Raw genomic sequence first — 10727 nt, forward strand, 5'->3', positions numbered from 1 at the left:
TGCTATTTTCATGTGTTGCCTCTAGCTACTTCTCTGCACCTCTCAAAGAGCCCCTGGAAATGCAGAGAATGTATTGTATAAAATATGTTTCAAACCCAGGAGATCAGGTTACATACCATTTAGAGATAATACATTTAAAGTGCATCCTTAAAAAAAAAAAAAAAAAAAAGCTTTTTCAGTGTGGTGGGCTTTCCTAATGCTGATTCCCTTGCCCTGCTTGGTGCTGACAATTTTCTTCCAACTCACAGCAGTTTGTACTGATTACAGATAATTTCCTATGAACGAAAACCCTACTAGTTCAGCGAGAGTGAATAGGATGAGTGAATGCATGGGATATGGCTGAAAGTCATAGTGTGGAGCTAAATCTCTCCCTTGTAGACAGTTAATGGAAGGAGACCACTGGAGGACCTTCATGGGAAGCAGGTCACATTTTCCCTCTGTTCTCAATTCTCAGGAGAACAGTTCCTGAAGTGTGGGGCATTGAAGCAGTGGTGGGTCCCTGGGGTCCTCCTCACATCAGCACCAGTTTCTCCACTTTTCTCTCCCTAACAAGCAGCTCCCCAGCAGTCTCTGGTGTCTTTAGCAGATGACATTGCCAGCACATAATATCTTTTTCTGGAGACACATAGAAACCTGGGAGCCAAGTTAATTCTATTTCAAAAGATATTTGAGAGGGCAGAGGAGAGGAGAGAGCTCTCAGCACACTACGAAAGGTATTTACTACCCACTTTATGCAGGTTTCTATTTCCCTGCTTACAAGAAGGGGAAGTAAGATAAATTAAGACTACTCATAAAGTCATTCTGGCCTGAAGTCAATAGGGAAAGGATTGCCCTTTGAATGCCTGGTCCAGATTTCAGTTATTTTTTTATTTTTTTCCAGGTGAATGTAATCTGGTTTTAACTTGCCCTTCTTCATTATACTGCCAGATGGTCTCTAGGCATAGCAGATGAAGTCAGATTACCCATGTCACCCTTCCTTTTCAGCCTGGCATGAATATATTGAACACCAGTTCTTGATAACACTCAGCTGTTGGATTAAAGATGCCTTTGACATTTACTTTCTCTCAGGAGGCTGAAGAGGCAGCTTAATCATGCCAGACAAATAACTGAGAGTTATTCACTATATCATCAGCTGAGCCACTTTGTGCTGTGACTCCTTCTGACCTCATAAGGTAAGTGAAGCTGGTATTTGTATTACTTGAAGAGAAACTTCTAAGGAACACCTTGAACATTTCCAGAATGATACAATTCAGTAAGTGCTGTTGTTATCAGCCCACTCCTTAACTGTGTTTGGGAGATCAATGCTCCTGAACCACCATGGAGGTATAAAACCAAGTTTATATAGAGCTAGTTTGTAGCTAGCCACAAGTAAGAAATAATTTCTCTAGGAGTAGGTCAAATCTTTTAGAGGGTGTAGAGGATTAAACACAGTCAAAATCCCAAGAATCTGTGAAATACCGTACTCTTAAAAGGTCTCATCCTCTACCATCTGTATTAAAATAAAGCATATATACAATTTACATAATCTTTTTTTCTGTTTAAAAAAAAAAAACTAATAAATTTTCAGCATTTTCTTCAAATTAATAGACAGAAGATCAAGGTTTATCTTATGCTGGGATTGCCACATTTCTCTATCTGCATCAGCAAACTCTGCAACCCAATAAAATTGGATTTATGGAGCTAAACAGCTCTGAGGACATGGAGAATATACTTTCAGAGTGATTGGTTTGCTCTCTGGTATCTTCCCATGGACTGAAGCTCTATTATCAGTTAAAGCACATTAGGTACATGTTCAGGGAACAATTTCAGGTTTAGTTTCATCCAAAAGGAGCCCCAGGCAGTGAGCTCTGATACCCCTGCCCACCGAGAACTAAAAAAAGGGGGGGGAAAGCAAGTCAAAAGCCCATTCCTAATCCAAGCAGAAATGGTGATGCAGTTGCCAGCACTTAGGAAAAGCACAGCAGAGTCACCTTTTTTGTCTTGCTGAGGTTGTTTGTGCAGGGTCAATGCTGCTACTGGTCACTTCTTGCTCCCCTTTGGGAATGAGAGCAAGTGCCCACCCCCAGTGCCCCAAAGTGAGGGCAGACTCTTGCCTTGCAAGAAGCAGGGTGGTATCTTCTGCAGATAAGATGTATGCACAGTACATCTGGTCTTGTGTCTGATTGCTGTGAAAGCTCCTAAGGCACTTAAAAATGGAAGGCTGCAAGTCACTAATGTCTCTGACCAGTAAAGCTGATGAGAGTACTCTGTCCAAATAATTTTGTCCTAAGGCTTTGACTGAAGTACAGTATTCTTGCCTTCTTATCTTTGACTGCTGCACAGTACTGCTGTGAAGTGTTAACACTTGCTGTGCTTTTTACTGAGTGCAAAACAAATTTTACTTATACTGTTTTTAAATGTTGCTAGAATTTTAGGGCCTTTCTGGGGATATGCAGTTAGGCCAAGCTACGATGCCTTACTTGAGCAATACATGATTTGACTGCCAAATTCAGATCTCTTGCTATTTTTATTTTTTCTACAGAGACTATTTTTTGCTACACATATGCTCCATGTCATGCTGCTGCATTCTGAAATAATTATTTAGTAGAAAGTTAAAAATATACCTGCTGCATGTATTGATATAGGTGGGGTTCAACACTTTAAATCTTTCTAGAGAAGCTTTTCTAGAATCCCAAAGGTTACCTTTAAGATCATATTTCCTTCCAGACTGCCAACATGTCCTAAACCTGCCTAGAGAGTAACACTAAAAGCTGCTTCTGCTCCCTACCCCTAAACATATCTGAAGCAAGGGAGCAAACACATCAATTTAAAAAAAAAAAAAAAAAAAGCTTTCTCTCAAACCATGCTGATGCAAGATTACTTGGGAAATCTGGTGATCTTGGCAGAGGGTCTTTATATAGTATTTTTTGGGGCAAAGTGTAAGATGTCTTAGACTGAGAAAAGCTTGAGGAAAACTGGCGTGTGACCCTGAAAGAAGTCTAAAGAAGCATCTTTTGTTTTACAATATCGTCTAAGAGAGAGAGCTGGGAGAATAATGTAGACTGTCACATGGTGTTTCTGGTTTTAATTCTCAGATTTTTTGTGGGTAAAATCTGTAGCTCATACCATTTGATGTAAATAATAATAATAATATATATGTGGGTATTTGAAATAAAGTTATGTAACTTACAATCCATTAGGCAATTCAATGCTGTCAATATGTGCATATATACACACACATATGAAGAAGTAATTATTAAAAATAAGATATGTATTTGGTATACTGCCAGCATATTTTTAATGAAAAATAACTTAAAGTTACACAGAAGGAATATTCAGTTATTACCTTATCTTATGGTTGATAACATGATGACATGAAAGGGAACCTGAGATCTCTTTCAAAGTTACCTTATTAGCAAAAATACTAGGAAAAAAAAAAAAAAAGAAAAAGGTTGTATTATCAATAAGTCTGTATGAAAACAGTGGTTAAAACTTTTTTACTGCCCTGTTAAAGAAATAGTACCTAAGCTGTTCTCCAACAATCCTGATAAACCAATAAATTGTGTATTATTGTGTATTTTATCATGCAAACTCTTATTCCCTGCTCATCTTCACAATACTTTACATTACATTGTTCTTTCCAGTAGTGCATTAAGTAATGCATTTACAGGTTTGTGGGAGACCTGTTTACATTTTCATCATCCAAATTCTCAGGTCTCCCTGGAGCATTCAAAGAACATCTTGTGTTGGTAAGCAGGTACTTTTCAGTGTACTTGATGCTATACGTTTATGTTGTGGAATATCACAAATCTTTACTCACATCTTCTTTGATTTCTCTGTCTCAGACTGTTCTCCCCTCTTTAAAATCAACTCTGGATTATTATTATTTAATAATAAAAAATTCAGTTGGGTCATTATAATGTTATTAAAGAGATTATTCAACCTGGACCTTCAAGCATATCCTAGCTCCAGGTCTATTTAAAGACTGGCTGGTGGAATATAGCATGATAATTAATGAAGAGATAAAAGGACATGATTGCCATGTGGTTACAAGGTGCTTTGTAACCACACCAGCTTCTGTTATTAGTACAAAATCTTGTGCATTTTTTCTGCTGCATACAGAGTTGACCAAATGCAGTATGTGTACTTCAAACTAGAAAGACTGAACCTTCTCTGTGGTTTCTTTAAAATGTTCTACTTGAACTATTGGTCTTCTTCCTTGTGCCTGGGCTCTACAGCCTGGTTTTCGTTCACGAATTGTTCATGTAAAGCAATTGGTCTTTGTGATAATACATGGTGATGCATCGGCAGAGCTGTATATCCACCAGATGTTTTCTTTAATCCTTTTTTTTGTGTTTTTTTTTTTCCTGTCTAGGCTCACATGGGGGAATCAGTTCTTCCCCTCTCCAGAACTAGTTTTATACCCAATACCATAAGGCTAGAGCTGGAGGTACAGCTTGTTGTGACTGCTTCTTTTGTCTGTTTCTGTAGGAGGGGGAAAAAAAAAAAGAAAGCATTGATACATTATGCCTGGATTCTTTTCACTCTGTTATATAACAGTGTGTGATCCTTGTTAGTGCATCTAAACGTTGCAGAAACAACCAGCAATATAAAATATATCCATTGGTATTTAAGAATAGTAGGAGATTACCTACATCATCACTTCTGGCTTCCAAAGATGAGACTGAATACAAATTGTTTCCAGCCTAGAACAAACAGAGGAAATTGGTCCGTCTCTTGAATATGTGGTTCTTGAATATGTGTATCAATATTATTTTACCTAAAAGTTGTAGCTGGCTATTGTTGTTAGCTACAGCAGATATAATCCAGGTAAGCTGATCAACTATCACTAAATATTCAAAATGCTAGTCGGTATGACCCTTCTTCTGCATGAATTTGAAGTGGTCATGGGTCTCTGACAGTCCAGAAGACAGAGACTGTGTTCTTTTTTTAATCTTTTCCTTTTGAAGCAGCCAGCAGGATTTGATAACTGAGTTCTGGGAAGACAGGTGAGCTACTAATGAGTAGCTCTGGGTGAAATGTGTGCCTACTGTTTGGCATACAACTCCTTTTCCACAAAGTTTTATAATTATGAGATCTTGATTGTTCTCCTGCTTCTACTAGGTGTTCGAAGTTCATGGCCGGGTTATTCTCCTTCCTCCTTGGGGAGGATAGGGACTTTCCTAGGAGCTGGTGGGAAGGTGTCTCAAACCGTCCTGGTTCCACTGTACAGGTTTTCTGTTATGGTTTTATCTCTCTTTCTTCATCCAGTGTTAAAAGCCAAGGTGAGTCATGTGGGTAGAGTGGAGGAAGTAACTCTTGGTGGGACAGTTGTTCAGGCTTTTTAAGGATGGGCTCTTTTTAGAAATGTTAAAATGCTTTATTTCAGCTTTCTGTAAAAATACTTTTTTTTACTCTTTCTTTTAGTTAGTATATTCCATTTGCCTTTTAACAGTTAACAATAAAGGGCTGTAAAACTCCAAAACAAATATTTTCATTAATTTCTCATTTATTGAACTGTTTTGGTGACCAAACATACTGCAAAGATTTTAAATCTCTTCTTCACTTTAAAAAAAAAAAAGGGGAAGAAGTGTGTTGAGACTAGCCTTGAACTATGCTTTAAAATATTTATATAGTAGTTTCAATCCCTATTTTCTTAACACCTTTTTATATATAAAAATAAGTTAAATACATTTTTTGCCATCTATGATGAATCTGAACCTAGTCTCTTAACTAAGTAGGAATTATAAATTAATACTTTTAATATATTTTCTGTGTTTTCACTAAAGGTTTTTATCAATGTTATACTCCTGAATTACACTAACTAAGGGTGTCTCTTTTGGTCTGCCAGCCTGTGTGAGAATAAGAATGTACTAGTTTGTTAAACAGGTTTTCATTTCAACCATTCAGGCATAGTTTAGAACATATCATAAACCCAATGTTTGTTTAAATTTCTCACAATTAAATAATAATAAAAATAAAAAGTTATTTCCTCCTCTGTCACAGGTTTTCAGAGAGGTATAACCTATAAACCTTTAACCTTTTATAAACCTATAACTTTTTCTTTTTTTTTTCCTTTGAGGATTTTCTGGTCTTCTCTCCCTCTGAAGATTAAAGATCACATCTCAAGGCAGGCCATTAAGTGTCACAGAAACATAGAATGGCCAAGGTTGGAAGGGATCTCTGAAGATCATCAGGTCTAACCCCCCTGCCAAGCAGGATCACCTAGAGCACGTTGTGCAGGATGGCATCCAGGTGGCTTTTGAATATCTCCAGAGAAGGAGACTCCACAACCTCTCTGGGCAACCTCTTCCAGTGCTCTGTCACCATCACAATAAAGAAATGCCCTTTCATATTCAGCTGGAACTTCCTGTGCTTCAGTTTGTGCCTGTTGCCTCTTGTCCTGTTGCTGGGCACAACTGAAAAGAGACCAGCTCCGTCCTCTTGACACCCTCCCCCCAGATATTTATATATATATTGATGAAGTCTGCCCTCAGTCTTCTCTTTTCCAGGCTAAACAGGCCCAGTTCTCTCAGCCTGTCCTCATACGACAGGTGCTCCAGCCCTCTCATCTTCGTAGCCCTCCTCTGAACTCGCTCCAGTAGCTCCATGTCTCTCTGGTACTGTGGAGCCCAGAACTGGACACAATAGTCCAGGTGTGGCCTCACCAGGGCTGAGTAGAGGGGGAGGATCACCTCCCTCGAACTGCTGGCAATACTGTTCCAAATGCACCCCAGGATACCATTGGCCTTCTTGGCCACAAGGACACATTGCTGGCTCATGGTCAGCCTGCTGCCCACCAGGATTCCCAGGTCTCTCTCTGCACAGCTGCTCTCCAGCAGGTCAAGCCCCAGCCTGTACTGGTGCTTGGGGTTATTCCTCTCTAGGTGCAGACCCTGCACTTGCCTTTGTTGAACTTCCTGAAGATCGTCTCAGCCCAGTCCTCCAGCTTGTCCAGGTCCCTCTGAATGGCAGCACATCCCTCTGAGGTACCAGTCATTCCTCCAAGCTTTGTGTTGTCAGCAAATTTGCTGAGGGTGCACTCCATTCCATCATCCAGGTCATTGATGAATAAACTGAACAACACTGGACCCAGTACTGAACCCTGGGGGACACCACTAGCTAGCTACAGGCCTCCAACTAGGCTCCTCACCACCAAGCACAACCCTCTGAGCTCTGCCATCCAGGCAATTGTCAGTCAGCCTCTCCATCCACTCATCTAGGCTGAACTTCCTGAGCTTGTCTATGAGGATGTTATGGGAGATGCTGTCATCTATTAATCTGTGGAGTTTGTAGGTGCAAGAATAATGGTGATTTGACTTGATCAAGGAAATAGCTATGGAAAGAAGAAGCTGATATTCTGTATTAGTTCTGCTCTGCTGGAAGTTACTGCTATATTTTTCATTTAAACTTGAATACATTGCATTTCACTATATGAATCATAATGTAGTATACTTTTTTGGTAAATTGGGAAGGAGAGAAATGCATGGAATTGTGCTTTAACACTTTGCAATTTTTTTCTCTCTCTCTTTTTTTTTTTTTGACTGGCATAAAGTAGAAGATGGGAAGTTGGGCTTCTCTTGGTTAGCAGGGTTTTGTTGGGAAGGCAGACCAAATAATAGAATTCAAGTACTCAAAACAGATATTTTTAGTTGTTAAGAAGAATTAATTGATGCAAACTGTATCTTTACCTAAGCAATCAGTTTCTAAAGTTTAATTGGGATGAATACAGAAACGATAAATACAGTGGAAGATAACAAGATGGAAAGACAAATTAGATATTTTTTTTTCAATAAAGTCTCAGTGATCTATCAGAATTATTTATCTCCTCTCCTTGTTGCATACCTGAAAATAAAAGATGGCAGTGGGACTTCTAACTTCTGCAGCACAAACTTTGGAAAGGGGGATGATCCCTCCCTTTGGGGGAGGGTCCAAAATCTAATTAGTTGTAGTGACAGCTCAGAGGCAAATATTTTTTAATATTATTTTTACTTAATATAATAAAGTAAGGCATGGCGTATGGACATACATAGTGAATTATTATTTTACAAGTTTCTGATTTATTAAGGTGCATGCATTGCTACATATCAGAAGTGCTATCAAGCATACTGTCAGAAGTAATATCATGTCTGTGTACCAAGTATCACTGCAAACTCAAAATTCACTCCCTTTCTGATACCTGAAATAACTGTCAGCTTCTGATATTGTAGTCTCTGCAGAGAAACAAATACAGGGCTTTCCATATACAACATTCTCAGTACTGTCCTAACTGTGTTTTAGCTATATCAACATAAGAGGTATGATTTCATTATAAGTTCACTGCACAGCTTTTTAGAGTCATGGGAAATGAGCTGAAAATCTCGCCTCTGGGTGAGAAAGGAGACTTAGTGGTCTGCATGACATGAGAATTTGGAGAAGCTGTCAGAACCAGAGTACTGCCAAATTATTGGTGTTAACCAGTCCTACTCGATTTCTCCTTGACAATACTAGAATACAAGTTCAGCAGGACTTGGTGAGAATAAGAGAGATGTTATGATGCTCTCCATTTTCTGCTCAACAGGCAGACACTTTGGGACCACAGTTTTTTTCCCCACGAACAACACAGACTGCATTGCAGCTGCACCCTGATGTTTACAGTCACCATCCAAAGGACAGATGCTGCAGAAGCTGTGGCAGTTTGACTTTCAGTCTGATCTGGCAAAACCTGATCCTGTGCAAGGCTCTTTGCAGAACAGTCTGCACCCCTGAGACCTGCAACGCCTCCTAGGGCTTCTGTGGGCATTCCCAGAACATGGGAGGAAAAGAGAAGCTAGCATCCAGCCCTACAGATGTGGGGACCAGATACAACTTACATGTAGGTTGTGTGACTCCTTCCACTTCTATGCTAGCTTTCAGCCACTCCAAACCTGTGTTGCCACAAGCAAAGTGGCAACAATGTATGCTTTGGGCAACAGCATCATATTTTGTCCTCCTTAGAAGACCAATAAACAAGCAACTTCCATGGGACATGTAAGTGATGAGTTGCCAGCCGGCTTGGAACTACTTTTTCAGAAAAGGATACATGCATGAAAAGGCAGTGTTCGTTCTTGTTCTATATTAATTAAAAATTCAACAGATAATTTCATTTCAAGGAAACTACCTCCTTAACAAATGAAATTTGGATTTTGCCTTAACAAAGAGATAGAAAAAGAATTTGCCTGTTGATTATTTACCTCTCAGCCTAGTGCAAGATGATCCCGATTGGCTTCTTTCAGAAATAATAATTAACAAGATCAGGCTTTGGGTGGAAGAAAAATATGTCTTCCTGAAAAATGTAATAAGTGCTTAAGGAGCCACATGGAACTGACTTTTTCTTTCACAGATGTACAGCAAAGCACAGAAAGCAAATAAATAATTAAATTGCATTACTTCCGTGAACTTCTGCCTCCTAGTGCGTCTGTTTGTTGGTTGAGTTCATTAAGCTGCAAGCTTAATATCATCTAGATTATGATCAGAAGAAGGTATGATACCTCTTAAAGTTAACAAAAAGTTTCATATCCGCTCTTGTTATATGACTCACAATCAGTGGTAGTTATCTACTAACACATACTTTGTCTTGACATATGTCAGCTTGGATGTTTTTAATTATGTTTATTTTGCTGTGATTACTTTGGCATAGATTAGGTTGCAGGCTTATTACATTGATTAATAACTTCTATGAATATATTTATTTAATACTGCTGCACTTTGTGTTAGTGATCTTTCTTTATAATAGAGGAAATTAACTATAATGGAGAATTTTAATGTTTATGTGACAGTGCCTGATGATCACTGTTGACATTCAAACTGATGACAGGCTAGCTTTTGGTTTGACAGTTTGGATATGGAGGGAGAAAACATTTCCAAGCCAGAGTAACCATCACTATGTAAGATTACTGAGACCACAGTTTTACAGGTTGACTAATACTATCCTACTTGTTTTGCTGCAATTCCACTCTGCTTGAATCTATCCTTTATCTCTTGGGCAAAGGGAAGGGAACCATCTTTTTGTTCTAAGACCGCACAGTGATTCAGTGCAATGAGGTCCTCATCTATGTTAAGGTCTCCTAGGTGCTTAGCAACACGGATGAATAAAAACATTGTTAGCACCTGCTCATCACTGAATACAGAGAGCAGAATTACGTCTTGTACTGCTCGCTTTTGTTTCCTTGGACAAAAAAGGGCTCCAAGCATGATGTGCACACAACATGCTGTGGATTGCCACTCATTCTGCACAAAGCCTTCAAATCCCCTCTTTCTCCTCGCACAGAGGAGCAGCACCAGGCAGAGATGCAGTTTTTCAGCATACAAATTATGTATGAGAGACAGGGAGAGAGCAAGAGAGGGACCAACCATAAAAAGCAGTTTTTTTTCTGCAAGGAGAACTCTAGAAGTATCTACTCAATCCTTTCTGCTTCTTTCTGCCACTATACAAGTGCCTTTTTTCCCATTTCTGAATAGCAGTTTCCAATCTAACCTTCAGTCTTGCACCTGTGCTTAGCTTCAGATACCCCTCTGCTGAGATGGAAAGAGCATGCAAACACACCATTTACGCTTGCAGACAGGCCCAGAAGCAGTGCTACCTGTGAGTCATGTTTATGAGTCTGTCAGAGCCTCACTGTTAGAGAAATCCCTTTCTCAGCTTGCCTTCCATTTTGTATGAATTTAAATGAAGGCAGAGAAGTTGCTAGGATGCTAACTCTTCTGTTATACTGTGCTGTAGGAATATT

At 39.2% G+C, this 10727-nt stretch overlaps 1 long non-coding RNA gene across 1 annotated transcript; it reads left to right on the forward strand.

Annotated features, from left to right (window-relative positions):
* The first annotated feature begins 1006 nt into the window (after window positions 1–1006).
* Window positions 1007–8564, forward strand: LOC310893152. Its single transcript, XR_014578762.1, has 4 exons — window positions 1007–1172; window positions 3694–3728; window positions 5104–5264; window positions 6062–8564. It is a non-coding gene; the product is annotated as an uncharacterized lncRNA (long non-coding RNA).
* Window positions 8565–10727: the final 2163 nt, after the last annotated feature.

The sequence above is a fragment of the Anser anser genome, assembly GCF_964211835.1.
Source record: "Anser anser genome assembly, chromosome: 1".
NCBI lineage: Eukaryota > Metazoa > Chordata > Aves > Anseriformes > Anatidae > Anser > Anser anser.